The following is a 15,198-nucleotide window of genomic DNA, read 5'->3' as shown; positions in this document are numbered from 1 at the left end:
GCTTTTATAGAACTTGTGTCTCTTTCTTTCCAGCTCAAATAATAACTTCCAAAGTTCCCTTCATGCCTAACAACCTTCTCAAGGCATTTCCAGCTTCCATCTCCCATGATGTCCCAAAGTGTATAATATGTATGTGAAGCTTTTTTCAAAAGCAACATTCCACTTAACATTAAAAAATCTATTTCACTTCAATATTTTTGAATAAAAGATAACTTCCAAATTTGGTGATTTACACAATAGGCATTTTATTCTGTAAGCTGGCAGAAGCAGAGTGGTTAGGTTGCTTAATAGATTTAGCTTGAAGTCTCTTAAGTGAGTCAAGTCACATGACTGTTGGGCCTACCAGCCGGGTCTGGATATCTGGTGCCTGTGTACTTCTCCATGTGGCCTCTCTGTATGTTGTGTCTCAACTTTCAAGACCTTAACAAGTGGTTTCTCTCTCTAGCAGAATAACTTGCACTCTTACTTGGAATCATAGTTTTCCATGACAGGGAGAGTAGATTGCCAAATCTTAACGACAGTGCTCAGTAGCCCAAGACTGCACTCTGTCCACATTCCACTGATCAAAGCAGTCACAGGCTCAGCTCAGATTCAAAGAGCATCTCCACTCTTGACTGTAGGTAGTGCATGCCACATAGAGAGTAGTAGATAGGTTTCACACTATCTTTGGAAACTAATGTGTGTGTGTGTGTGTGTGGGTGTATTCTTTTATCATTTAAACTAAAGTTGTTCAAAACCAGGCTTGTAAACGTTTTCTTATTTTTCTTTCCATTTTAAGGAAGAAAGCATGCAGGTTTACCCATTCCCTGCCGCCCCAAAAATGAAATGGCTACTAGAGATGAAGCAAGATGCTGTATAAACTAGAATGTTGTTTGTCAGTTTGCAAAGTTTATCACTTTCAGGAAATCACTTTTATTAATCTAGTTGGAACACCAAATTGGCATTTTATGATTGTGACAACACTGGAGTTTGTAGCAGAATTTGGAATATATTTTATCTCTGATTTACGAGAGGGGCATGGACTGGATGAAATGACAGAATAAGATTGCCTTGAAGAGATGAAACTCAATCTCTGGAAAAGAAGCGAGATCACTCACTATTACTAGTAATATAAAAATTGCAGAGCTGGCATTTGGAGGATGTAGAGTCTCAGAATAATCCACATCTTTCTATGTGTAGCCTAAGACCCTGATCCCTCACCTTGACAGTCATACACATTTGACATTGAATGTGTCCAGTATATGGTCATGTGCTGCCTAACAATGTTTCAGTCAATGAAGGACCACATATACAATGGTGGAACCATAAGGTTATACTATAGTATCTTTTTATTTTCTATGTTTAGGTAAGTTTAGAGATACAAATACTTGTATTACATTGTATTACAACTGTTTGCCTTATTCAGTGCAATAACATGATGTACAGGCTTGTAGCCTAAGAGCAACAGGCCATACTATACAGCTTAAGTGTGTGGTAGGCTATTCCATCTAGGCTTGAAAGTACACTCGGAAGTACAGTGTGTAAATACACTCTGATATTTGTACAACGATGAAATCACCTAATGACACATTTCTCAGAAAATATCGCCATTGTTGAGAAACACATGCCCCTATTACTAAATTTTTAATGTTGAATAAATGGAGCAATATGTAATCATAATTAATTATAAATGATAACTAAGATTGTTATAAATTGGTAAACTGTTCAATTTAGAAAAAAAATCTAGCAGTAAAATTTAACGTTCACTTACTCTTTCTTACTGATATTAAATACTATTTTGTTGCTCTTTAAAAAGTTATATTTGCATTATTTTATGAAAGCTTTGAAAAAGAGTAAACAAACTGTTGAAAGAGCTCTTATTTCTTTTCTATGCCTCTTAAAAGAAAGAAGTTCAAGTTTTCCTAAGGTATTGTTATGGCTAATACATTTTTAGCCATGATAACATCTCACATACAAATGTTACTCGCATAATATTGTCATATTATGTATTATTACTCAAATGCTGGTTTCCATAGAAAGCACATTACATGTTCTCAGAATTTGAGTTGATTCCCAGAATTAGAAATGCAATGCAACCACATATGAAAATTATGCATGATAACTGCCAACTTCAGTTTATTGTAACATCTTTTGAAACTTGCTGAATTATTGAGTCAAATACTCTCTTCAGCATCTCCTCTCTATGGTGAAAATGCCTGTATAATAATTTTATATGTAGGCGATATTTCATATATATTACTATTTTTAAGCTAAAAATATGTGAATTTTAGAAATTTAGCAAAATATGTATTTTAATGTAATTTCCACTTGGGTAATTATCTTGTAAATAGTTTGCATGCTTTTCAGTTCTTCTCCTTTACCATGGCTGCATATCTGTATGGGTCCTAGTAGAGATGGAAACTCACTCATTAGAATTCCTGCAATCTGTTAGTGTTATTCTTATTGTGCGAAATTTACAGTCTTTGCGTGGAGTTGATCCCTGAATAAGTGAAATCTCTTTAGATCAGGCCAGATACACTTTAGAAAAGTAATTATTCTGTACTTTCCAAGTAACTACATCAGATTGAATAGATAAATTGAGCTTTAGAGACATATTTTTCTGAACTCTAATGTGCAATAGTGCAGCCTAATAGTAAATCTTGGAATATCATACCAGAAAATAGGCTTCTGAGCAACTAAAAGGCAAATGGCAACTTTTGCACTCAAAGAAGATGAACAGATTGTGAATAATTTAAGGAAAGACTTAAAATATTCCAAACCTACTATTCCGGAATAGTAGGAATAAGTCACAACACATCGTGAATTGATGGTGGGAAGCGGGGCTGGTGTGAACTTGTACACCAAAGTTCAAAGAGTTTTATAGTTAACAAAGCAAATTTAACCCAGATAGCTGCCTAAATCATTAAAATTATGGAATGAATTACATAACTCCTTAGTCTTATGGAAGGTCATAATACATAAATGTATTAGCCATAATAATGGAAGGTCAGTGTATTTCCCAATATGATAACAAATACCCATAGCTTATGATTTCATGTTTCTTTCTGGTTTCAAATCCTATTGCTGCTAAATGTTCTCTTTTACCTGCTGTTGCCATGCCATGTTTCCCTGCCCAGCATTAACTCAAGTATGGAACACAAAAATGTTCCTTTGGTGTGCCTTATAAACCAATTAAACAATATGGTTGTATTTAGATAGCAGAAGATGCTCAAGATTTATGGAGAACACTGCTAACATTGCAATACAAATGGCAGATAAGGTAAAGCTAAATGTTTGACATTTTAGTTTCCTTTGTTTAGATAACTTGAATAATTCTACTATATTCCACTATAATGTTTTATACTAATTATGATATGCTTCATATCTATCCCTTTTATATCTTCTCCAAACACAGGATATTTCTAAACAATTTAGGTAGATTAAACGGAGAGAGATAGCCTCAGAAATGGGTAAAAGCCTGAGAACTCCCTTACTCGCAGGGGGATGGGCATCCCTGGGGAAAGAGTTGTGGTTGCATTCTTTGTTGAAATAAAGATTAATTGCTTTTACCTTTCTAACATGTTAAAATGTCGAATATAATTGAATTGAGAACATATATGTAAAAAGATGCTAAAAATTTACCATGATCCAACAACTGATATTTAACAACTCTTTTTAGCGTATTTCCTCTTAATCATTTGATATTTAATGTATGACTACACATTCAGAGGTAATCTCATCAGACATTATGCCATGTTTCTGTGTAGTGATTTTCATGTGCAGATTTGACACTGTTGAGGGCAAGGTTTATATATTAATGTAGAAAGTATTGATTAATAGTATTTATTGGATCTAAATGCAAGAAAATTTAAAAGGGAAGATGAAATATGTTTGCTCACAATGGATGTTTTATTAGTATTCATACTTATCGAATAAAATCCAGTAATTCAGGTGATTAATTACAAGGTTTAGAATTAATGAATAATCAGTGATATTTCATGGTATTAAATAGCACTTATATTGTACATTTTGTTGATTTAAAAGTAGGTTTTTAATATTGATGCTCTCTAAATGCAACTATATTAACTATTTTTGTCTGGTGTTATAGTAAAAACATATTTGTTGTTTGTTTTTCAAGTGATCAGATGCATGAAAATATGTCATCTGCAGTGTATGAATAAGAAGATGGCTCAAGAAAGACATGCCTTTTTGCAGGGAAAATAGCTCAACAAACTCTCAACAAAGAACAGAAGGGAACTCCTTCAACTGAAAAACATCTATAAAGAGCTACAACCAGTATCATATTCAATAGTGAAAATCTACATGATTTTTCCTTACAATCAGGATTATGGCAAGAATCTCTCTGTTACTCAATGTAGTACATGAAATTCTAGCCAGTGCAATTGAGCAAACCAGCAAGATAAAGAGGTAAAGGACATCTGGTTTAAAAATGTTTTATTCACAGGTAACATGAACCTGTATCTAGAATATCTTAAGGATTTCATGAAACAATTTATGAAAACTAATAAGCTCATCAATGACTCTGCGTAAAGATCAATATATAAAAATCAAATGTATTTCTACATACTAGAAATAATCAAAACACGTATAGCACTAAAAAAAAAAACCTGCTTAGAAATACATTTAACGAAAAAAAAATGCAAAAGTATATACAGAAAGCTACAAAACTTTCCTGGGGGATATTTGAACAGATTTAATTAATGGAGAACATTATGTTCATGCATTTGAAAGAGCATTATTTTTAAGATGGCGATTCCTGATCTGTTGATTTAATGCATTCTCTATTGAAGTCTGAATAGAATTTTTTCACAAAATGACAAACCAGTTGTAAAATATATATGAAAAAATAAGACACAGAGAAGTACAAAGTCTTTTTTAAAAAGTTAGAGAACTTACATTACCTGATTTCAACAGTTAGTATATAAAGGAATAGTATTAGCAGAAAACTCAGAGTAAGTAGCTCCTAAGGCCCATCTCTCTACAAAAAACAACTAATAAAAGAAAATACAAGCAGAAAGTATCAGAATCAACTCATTGGCACTCTGGAAAACAGTCAGAGGTTGACAGGAACCAACTAAATGTTAACCACAGAAAAACCACCTTAAAAATGTGCAGAACTTGGTAGTATTGTTACCTGTTCTTGTGCCACCTCACTTCCCTGCCTACCAGCGGTCTTGAAGGTGGCAGCTCATGTTCTCAGTGAGACCCTGGTCCCTGGCTCCAGAGGGAACAAAGCAGACCTTCTATGTCAAGAATTGTGTTTGTCTCTTTTAACCTGTCTGAAGACATCCTGAGGAATGGAGACAAGGTGTTTGCTTTGTTTCAACTAAACTGAAACTCTCTCAGGAAGAAAAGGAGTTATGCAGAGGGCAGGCCTTCAAAACCATGAAAGGTAAATGGACAGTCCCTCTACCATCTGGGACAGACAATTACAGTGAGGCAAACAACATGTGGAAACCTGAAAGGAGGCTCAAGTTACCCTCTTGTCCCTCTTCCAAGTGTCCTTTAGTTACATCTTGCTCTAAAAGTTGTCCTAAATTTCATTCCTGCTCTACAACTGGCCTCAGTGTCTTACCCTGCCTTACGCTCCTTGGCTGAAGTCTTTCTTTCAATGAGGCAAAAATCAAGTTGGGGCAGACCTGTATGAATTCATCACTGCTAACATTGCCTTCACATTTCTAAGAGGCTCAGTAAGAATTAAGCTTCATTTTGTGTGTGGCAGCAGGGACCAGATACAACAAACTCGTTCTTTGCCTTGAACAGGATAACTTCACATGCTCATGCCACTGTAACCTTTGAAATTTCTCTGGGATGAGAGGCCACTGAATCTTTCTGGGATTTATTTCCCACTTTTTGACACACAAATGTCTGTTCAAATGTGTAGTTTTCTACTTCCTGATCACTAACAATCAGCATATCATCGATTTAATGAACCAGTGTGATGTCTCATGGAAGGGAAAGGGGATCAAGGTCCCCGCTGACTAAATTATAACATAGCTTATCTAAGAAGCTAAGATACTTCTGAAATGACAGTGAAGGTATTTTGCTCTCCTTGCCAGCTGAAAGTAAACTGCTTTGGTGGTCTTCATTAACAGGTACAGAACAAACAGCTGTCAACCTGAAAGAATCCAAAGGGTCAGAATCCAGTTTTGAATAGTTTATTCAAAGGAAAATCTAGGAATAGCCATCCAGAGAAGAGACTCCAAAGAAATGGAATCAATTCTCAGACATTTAAAGTTATAGTCTTGCTTATATCGGCAGGAAATCAAGTTTAGTAGGATTATAACATTTTATTCAAGGCTGGTTTATGAGTTACAATGATTTAATTAGTTATAGTTTGCTTTCTTTTTCATACAGCTTGTTTTTATTTCCATTTCAATTTAAAAGAGTATATTTAACATTTCATCTTAATATATTGCAATAGTCATGAATTGTTTTTTGTGTGAAAGGTAAGAGGGAAATTAATCCATAATGAAGATCGACAGTGAAGAGAGACATAGTCTTCCTTTGTGATCTTTAGTCATTTACAACATTTTATAAAACAATGTAGGTAAAGAAGAATCTAATCTATAAAGAGAAACATAGGTTATAGATAGCTGTTTAGGTTACAACTGCCTGATATGAGTCTCCCCTAATCACATTTCCCCAAGGCTGAAAATATTTTAAAGTTTCAACAGCTTAAATTTTGAATTACTGATTTCCACACAGCATTTGCCAGATCAATAGCAGCATACAAGGTTACAGGAGAGGTGTTAATTTGCTCAAGTAATGAAAACACATCTGCAACAGCAACTGCAATTTGAACATTTACAATAATCCACTGTCCCCTTCTCCAAGATCCATTTGTTTTCTGCATATGTCAAATACATGACTCGAATAAGGCTCTATGGAAATCGCCACGCCTGCATCTTTCATGTCTGTGATGGTGGCACTAATCTTTGCAATACCTCCAGAAATGCTTTATTGCTTTCAGTTTATTATATGTTGGGGTAGAGGCAATTATATTGGCTTACACTTAAAGTTTTCTACCATAACTCTCAATATGCAAGTCAGGGAACCAATGTATGGATTCTACCAGTTGCCAAGTATGTCTAATCCAATTTTACATTCTAGAACTGGAAAAATAACGTAGAATGGGTTCATGGATACATTGGTCCACTGTGAGATAGAGTTGAGCAAAAATTCCATAATCACCATAATTTCTCAACTCTGGTATACTACAGTAACATTCTGGGTATTCAGGAAAGAGTGTGTCATTTCATTTCCGGTCTCCAGTAATATCCAAAATGTTTGATTATTTCCCCTTTTCCATTGCATCATTACCTGCAAACATCCATAGGTCCATTTGGAAAAGGATGGTAAAAATAAATAAATAAATAAATAAATAAAAACAAGCAGTACACGTTTTCGTGGTGTAGAAGTGTCCTGAAAATTGGTTCATATTTTAGAATTGATTGATGGGTCATGAATATCTTTTTTGGTAGATATTAGACCTCTATTCACTAAACCTGTAACTTTCCCTTTTACACAGATCAAATAAGACTTTAATAGACTGTCCATCTATTAATTTTCTAATTACACTAAGTACACTGTGATTAACTAGCCCATACCATAAGTCACTACAAGTCAAAGTTTTCTGATTACTCCTCAGTTTCTGCTGTCCATTAACCATGCCCATTGTCTCTGGCAATTAACTGCAGTCATGAGACCACTGCTGCCCTGGACTATCATTATTTCCATTGCATCTTGAGGTCACAGTTTGACAACAGAAGTATCTACTCTAATTTCTGACCTACAAATAAGAACATTCAAGACTTCCCTTACAAATTTATTTCCCATGGTCAAGGTGAAAGGTGTGTCATAGGGGTGTTCCAGGGTAATTGAGCAAATCAGTATGATAAATCCATTATAAAATTGCAATATCTCTACTCTCTCCCTTCTTGTACATTGTACCAAAGTACTTTTAGCATTTTAATTTCCTTTAGTGTGGAACATGTTTGCTTTTTCAACCCCTCAAGGTAAAACATCAAATCTAGAAACTCTACTTAGGGTCTCATGTCAATAAATTCAGCCTGACTTAATTTTACACTCTTTCCTCCTTGAATCGACATTCTTAAGATTCATTCCCAAACATATTTCTCAGATCTTATTCTGTATATATTTTTAAAAATATTTAGTTATTTGGGTGGGTAGTGTATTTCCTCATGGATTCACTTTGCATCTTACTCTTTGGGGCCTGCCGAGACTTGAATTAGCTTTACATCTAAAATCACAGAGAGGTGGTAGAAACAGGTAGTGAGAAGGATCAGCGGTGGCTGATAAGGCAACTACCTCATGGGATGGGCTAACCCACTCAAGCAAGGAAAGAATGGCTGCTTTTACTGGCAAAAACACTTAGAAGAGTTCATGGGTCCTTCATCAGGATCTTCCTACATCTCCTATTTCAATTTTCATAATCCCATTTCTTCTCAATCAATGCCTTCACTTTAACAGAATCTACCCTGTGGGGTTAGGATAGGAATTCAATTTTCGTTGTAATTCAGCTATTCACCAAATGAAACTATTAATTTTGTTTTCAGAACTGTCTATGGTACAGGCACATGAGATAAAGGCTCTTGTTGCATTTACTTTCTCTGGAAGCCTCTACTGCCCCCACTGAAGCACTTTGGGTGATAGCCAGCTGCCAGAGCTGGTGAATTCACCAGGGACTCTGCCACCACATTACAGTAGGTTTCCCACATGCAGCACCCATGCCATAGCTGCCAAAGACTGTTGCTGAGAGTTTCTTGCTACTGCACATCACCATTGCCCCTCTGGAGTACATTTGCTTATAGAACCATCACCATCCCCACTGGAGCACTTCTTACCCACAGTGCTGCTGCGGAATGCTTTCCTCCCATGGCCTCTGCTGCCCACGACAGAGCATTGTTACCAACAGTCTGAGAGTACCATGGCCCCTCTAACCTAGCTAGTGCTCAACCTCAAGGGACCAGAGAACAAAGATAAAGGCCCAGTCCCTGCCACTCAGAGCACAAAGCTCGAGTGTGGAGCTGAGCCTTGGCCCTCTAAAAGAATCTAGAGGCTGATTCATTTAACTGTACCCAATGTGTACCATAATCAAACCCTCAAGGGCAATCAAGAACATAATAAAAACACAAAAGCCCAATCCAAAGGATAGCAATTCCAAAAGATAAAGGAACATCTTCCCTCACAGATGAGAAAGAACCAGTATAAGGACCTCTGGCAACTCTGAAAGCCAGAGTGTCTTCTTACCTGCAAACTATCACACTAGCCTCCAAGCAATGGGGCCTACATATTGCAGATATTAAATAATTAAATAACGCATACTTATATTTAAAATTTTAAAAAGGTAGTTCACAGAAAAAATTGTTTTATAATTCATAGAAATAAATAAGTAGTTCTCACATTTTAATGATTGTTATAATATGTAAATTACATTTAAACTGTGCATTTTGATAAAATTTGATGTATAGGCGCTCCTGTGATACCATTACCACCAATTAATCAAGATAATTTAAAGGCGTATTGGCAAAGATGTAGAGCAACTGGAACTCTTATGCACTAAAGCTTGGAATTTAAAATAAACGATCACTTTCAAAAACAATTTGGAGATTCTTAAAATATTAAACATACACAAAACCGTATGACTCAGCCATTCTGCACTTAGATATTTACCTAAGATAAATGAAAGTCTATGTCATTAAAGAAAATTTGCATATAATTTGTTCATAATAACCCCAAAATTGAAATAAATTACATGTCAATCAACGGGTAAATGAATAGATAAATGATGTTATATTCATAAAATGGAAAACCATTCTACAATAAAAAGGTGTAAACTCTTGATACAAGTAGCCACGTGGCTATATCACAAAATAACTGAAGTAAAAACATTAAATAAAAGAGTCCATACTGCATTAACCAAATTATAGCGAACATACAAAGAAGAGCTAGTATCAATACTACCAAAATTATTCCAAAAAATTGAGGAAGAGAGACTCCTTGCTACTCCATTCTACGAATCCAGCATTATTCTAATGCCAAAACCTGGCAGAGACACAACAAAAAGAGAAAACTGAAGTTTTCTCTTTGTCTCCAATGTCTCCGATGAACATAAACGTAAAATTCCTGAACACAATTCTAGCAAACCAAATTCAGCAACACATCAAAAAGTTAATCATAATTAAGTGGGCTTTCATCCTAAGATGCAACGGTGGTTGTGCATACCCAAATCAATAAATGGGATTCATAAAATATAAAAAATAAACATGATCATCTTCACAGAGGCAGAAAAGACTTTTGATAAAATTCAGTATCCTTTCATGTTAAAAACACTAAACAAAATAGTTCTCAAATAAAAATACCTCAAAATAATAAGTACCATCTATAACAAACCCACAGCCAACATCATAGTGGATAGGCTAAAGCTGTAATCATTTCCATTGAAAACTGGAACAAGACAAGGATGCCCACTTTCACCACTTCCATTCAAGATAGTACTGGAATTCCTAGCCAGAGCAATCAGGTAAGAGAAAGAAAGAGAAGGTATTTAAAAAGGAAGCGAGGAAGTCAAAATATCTCTCTTCATGGATGATGATTCTATACCTAGAAAACCTAATAGACTCTGCCAGAACACTCTTAGATCTGAGAAACAAGTTTAGTAAAGTTTCAGAATAAAAAGTCAATTTACAGAAATCAGTTGCATTTCTATACACTAATAAAATGCAAGCTGAGAGCCAAATCAAGAAAGCAAACCCATTTACAATTGCCACAAAAATAATAAAACAGCTAGGAATACAGCTTTCTAAGGAAGTGAAAGATTTCTGACCAGAATCACGAACGACTAAGGAAAGAAATCAGAGATGACATAAACAAATAGAAAAACATTCCATGCTCATGGATAGGAAGAATCAATATTTAGAAAATGACTGTGCTGCCCAAAGCAATTTACAGATTCAATACTATTTCTATCAAGCAACCAATGTCATTTTTCACATAATTTTTTTTAAAAAAAACTATACTGAAATTCATATGAAACCAAAAAGGAACGCAAATTGCCAAAGCAATCCAAAGCAATAAGAATGAAGCCAGAGACATCACACTATCCAATTTCAGTCTATATTACAAAGCTATAGAAACAAAACAGCATGGTGTTGGTATAGAAAGAAACACATAGACCAATGGAACATAATAGAGAACCTAGAAATAAAGCTACAAATCTAAAACCACCTGATTTTCAATAAAGTTAACAATTACAAACAGTAGGAAAAGGACTCCATTTTGAATAAATGGTTCTGGGAAAACTGGCTAGCCACATGCAAAAAATCTGAATCTGAGACCATTTCTTTCACCATATACAAAAATTAACTCAATATGGATTTAAGGCTTAAATTTAAGATCTAAAACAATAAAAGCTCTAGAAGAAAACCTAGCAAATATCATTTTGGAATTGGCCCTGGGAAATAATTTTTGACTACCCAAAAGCAATTGGAATAGAAACAAAAATTGACAAGTGGGAACTAATTAAACAGCTTCTGCATGGCAAAAGAGCTAACAACAGAGTAAACATACAACCTACAGAATGGGAGAAAATATTCACTGTCTATGTATCTGATAAAGATCTAATATCCATAAGAAACTTAAACAATTATATAACCTAAAAGCAAATAACCTCATTAAAACATGGGGAAAATACATGAGCAGACACTTCTCAATGAAAGAAATACATGTGGCCAACAAATATGTGAAAACATACCCATTATCACTAATCATTAGAGAAATGCAAATCAAAACCACAATAAGATACTATCTTTGGTCAGAATGTAAATTAGTTCAGCCGTTGTGCAAAATATTTGGGAAATTTCTCAAATAAGCTAATTAGAACTACCATTTAATCCAGCAATCCTGTTACTGGGTATACCCAAGGAAAAATAGATTATTATGCCAAAAAGACACATGTACACATATGTTCAACCTGGCACTATTCACAAGAACAATGACATGGGATAAACCAATTTGCCAATCAATAGTAGACTGGACAAAGAAGATCTGATACGTGTACATCATGGAATACTACACAGCCATAAAAAAGAACAAAATCATGTCCTTTGCAGCACATAGAAGCAGCTGGAGGCCATTATCCTAAGCAAACTAATGCAGGAACAGAAAATTAAATGTTGTATGTGATCACTAAAACATGAGACCTAAACACTGAATACACATGGATACAAAATGGGAACAACAGACACTGGGGACTGTCTCCTTGAGAGGAGAGGGTAATGGGGGTATGGGTTGGAAGGCTACCTATCTGTTACTGTGTTCTCTACCTGAGTGATGGGATCATTCATACTCTAAGCTTCAGTGACATTCAATTTACCCATGTAACAAACCTGCCCATCTATCCCCAGAATCTAAAAGTAGAAATAGAACAAAAACTATATATATATACACATATATATGTATATGTCATATATATCATATATATGTAATATGTATGTATATATCATATGTGTCATATATATGTATATATGTTATATATGTCATATATATGTCATATGTCATATATATATGTAAAAACAGTTGAAGCAGAAGCAGTGATGAGGAAACACCATGGGGTGGGAGTGGATCCATGACCATGAGGTCCACTGATGTAGCATATATTATACCATCCAGAAGACTGGAGCATTTACCCAGAGGTTAATACTGTTGTCATGGTTCAGCCAGGGAAACGTTAACATGGAAAACAGCATGCATAGGTCAAATAGAAAATCCAGTATCCATTGTATTAGTCTGTGAACCTGATATTTAAAATTTAGTAATAAAAGTAAGGATTATAAGGCAAAATTGCCAAGCTAAAAGAAAAAACTTTTTTTCCATTAGCTATCCCAACCATATTTACATTGATTGTTTCTTTGATTCATATTATTTCAACTCAGCTTCAATATATGCTTCATACTGTTAATTTATGTTAATGAATTACCAGTTACAGTGATTGCTGAGGGGCAAAGTTTAATGGGATGATGTGTAACTTTAAAATTTACACTATATATATATATATATATATATATATAACTTTCACAGAATTTTTCCACAACTATGCATAGATAAAATAATTTTCTCTGTTTGGAAATTCTAATAACATCACTACTTTCATGGAGGTGCATGTTGGGCTAAAAGTATTTGATGAACTTAAAAAAGTATACACAAGAAGTGGTTGCCTTTAAGCTTCACCATCCAGCAATGGTCAGGCTAAGCACATGTTGAATTATAAAATAGTCCTTAAACTAAATGAAGTATATTCCAATACTTAGAGAAATTTTACTGTTACAATGAAGAGATTTATTCTGAGAAAATTCTATTTACCGTTATGTGATTAAACACAATGCTATGTTCTTGGAATGCATACAGATGCTGACAATAAAGAATATTAATTTATAAAACTGGAAAGTATGTTATAAAAACTGTTTTGGCTTGGCGCAGTGGCTCACGCCTGTAATCCCAGCACTTTGGGATGCCGAGGTGGGAGGATCACGAGGTCAGGAGTTCAAGACCAGGCTGGCCAAGATGGTGAAACCCTGTCTCTACTAAAAATACAAAAAAAGTTTGCCGGGCGTGGTGGTAGGCATCTGTCATCCCAGCAACTCTGGAAGCTGAGGCAGAGAATTGCTTGAACCTGGGAGGCAGAGGTTGCATCTTATATTAAATAACAAAAGTTTGAAAATATTATTGAAATATTTATTGATTATAGCTTGATAATATACAATATCAAATCCTTCTAGACCATTAATAAGTATATAAGATTTGTTCACATAAAGTATCATAGGAAATTTGTTTAAACTAAAATAGGATGTACCAAATGCCAAAGTTTAGAGACATGGATGACAAAATTTAGTTAAAAAAAATAAATTAGATATGTGTCAAATAAATAAGGCCCAAATGTATACAACCCTAGATCACTAAGCTTCTTTGGTTGCTTTATTTAATGTTTATAAATAAATCAACTGTTTTATTACTTTTCTTGATTTTTGAGTGTTAAAAAATGAAATAAAACTTGTAATGAAATATTTCTACATGAAAACAGCATAACTCTAATCTGTCAATGAAGAAAAACTGTTGAAGCTTATACTATTGTACTGTTAAAGGTCAACTCCAAATCCCAGTTCAATTGACTACAGTTTAGAGATCCAACTCTGCATGAGTGAGTGAGCTGAGAACTCTACACCAAAGGGAATCATCTTTCTAGAAGTGAAATCAAGGAATATTTGACAGAGCAGAATAAAATATTTTTTCTTCTTTATTTAAGGAAAAAACAAAAACTATTCTAATAGACATTTTCACAGGAAAATATATGTTGTAAAATATTTTCAGTTTGTGTCTCATACAACAACATTTTAAAATGAAATAGTAATAATGCATAAACAATCATTTTAAAATCATTTGACCTTTAATTGTATATGAACTTTTTAATTTGTTTCCAGTTTTTATTTTGTAAATTTCACACTAATATTTTTAACGTATTCTAGTTATAAACAAAAGAAATGTTGAAAAACAAAATATGAATTCTTAGTGAATTTTGAATATAATATAAATGTCTATCTACTTCATGTTAAAGAAATCCATATTACATCTACTTCATGTTAAAGAAGTAGAGAGACATTTATAAAGAAATCTATATAAACTCACCAAAGCAATTATTTTAAAGTTAGAAAAATACAGTATATTGGAATATGTTATTATGCATACTTCAAAACAGATATACATTATGAATGTTTAAAATTAGCCATTCACAGCTTGTGAAATTTTGGAGTTCACTTTGAAAAAAAATCCACAGCTGTGCTTTGTGTTTATCTTACATTAAATAATGAAAATTTGAAAATATTATTGAAATATTTATTAATTGTAACTTGGTAATATACAATGTCAAGTCCTTCTAGACCATTAATAAGAATATAAGATTTGCTCACATAAAGTATCATAGGAAATTTGTTTAAATATTCACCAATTAGAAATTTGGTTACATGCTGTGAGACAGATTTTTATTAAAGATTTAGCTTGGACAGCTTTATGTAAACCCCACAGATGACACATGGCTCGTAAGTCCTCAGACACTGTTATTGACTTTGTCTGTTCCCTGTGACTGACATGTCAACTTTTATTTCTGAATCTGAAAATCCCTGA

General features: G+C 34.1%; 1 long non-coding RNA gene across 1 annotated transcript; it reads left to right on the top strand.

Annotated features, from left to right (window-relative positions):
• The first annotated feature begins 3,172 nt into the window (after positions 1-3,172).
• LOC103887046 lies at positions 3,173-7,389 on the top strand. Its single transcript, XR_002523943.2, has 2 exons — positions 3,173-3,259; positions 4,118-7,389. It is a non-coding gene; the product is annotated as an uncharacterized LOC103887046 (long non-coding RNA).
• The last annotated feature ends 7,809 nt before the right edge of the window (positions 7,390-15,198 follow it).

The sequence above is a fragment of the Papio anubis genome, chromosome 8 (assembly GCF_008728515.1).
Source record: "Papio anubis isolate 15944 chromosome 8, Panubis1.0, whole genome shotgun sequence".
In the NCBI taxonomy this organism is placed as follows: domain Eukaryota; kingdom Metazoa; phylum Chordata; class Mammalia; order Primates; family Cercopithecidae; genus Papio; species Papio anubis.
The sequence above is the reverse complement of the archived record's forward strand: the minus strand, read 5'-3'. Positions and strand labels throughout refer to the sequence as shown.